This window comes from Penaeus monodon, chromosome 29, assembly GCF_015228065.2.
Source record: "Penaeus monodon isolate SGIC_2016 chromosome 29, NSTDA_Pmon_1, whole genome shotgun sequence".
In the NCBI taxonomy this organism is placed as follows: domain Eukaryota; kingdom Metazoa; phylum Arthropoda; class Malacostraca; order Decapoda; family Penaeidae; genus Penaeus; species Penaeus monodon.
Window position 1 is genome coordinate 1851175 of NC_051414.1, and position 268 is coordinate 1851442.

General features: G+C 39.9%; 1 protein-coding gene across 2 annotated transcripts in view; it reads left to right on the forward strand.

The window, feature by feature from the left end:
- LOC119591893 (glutamate receptor ionotropic, NMDA 2B-like) overlaps positions 1-268 on the forward strand; it is a 182298-nt gene that overhangs the window by 134087 nt on the left and 47943 nt on the right. The window lies entirely within an intron of this gene.

The window sequence follows — 268 nt, forward strand, 5'->3', positions numbered from 1 at the left end:
CAAACTTTAGACAAGTCTCATGATATTGATGCAGGAAGTTGCAGATGTCAACATACAAGAGGCGCGGAAGCTGATGTGACATCCCTTTCGGTAAAACTTGAAGCCGGCCAAGTAAATATTTAAAGGTCGAATTTCCAGCTTGCTGCCTGGAACTGCAGTTTATATTATCGCCAGATACTTGTTCTTCACCCAAGGGGGGGGGAGGACACGCGTTTATTAATATAAACTACTTCCTAGAGTTTAAATAGTGCTTTATTATTATTATTAT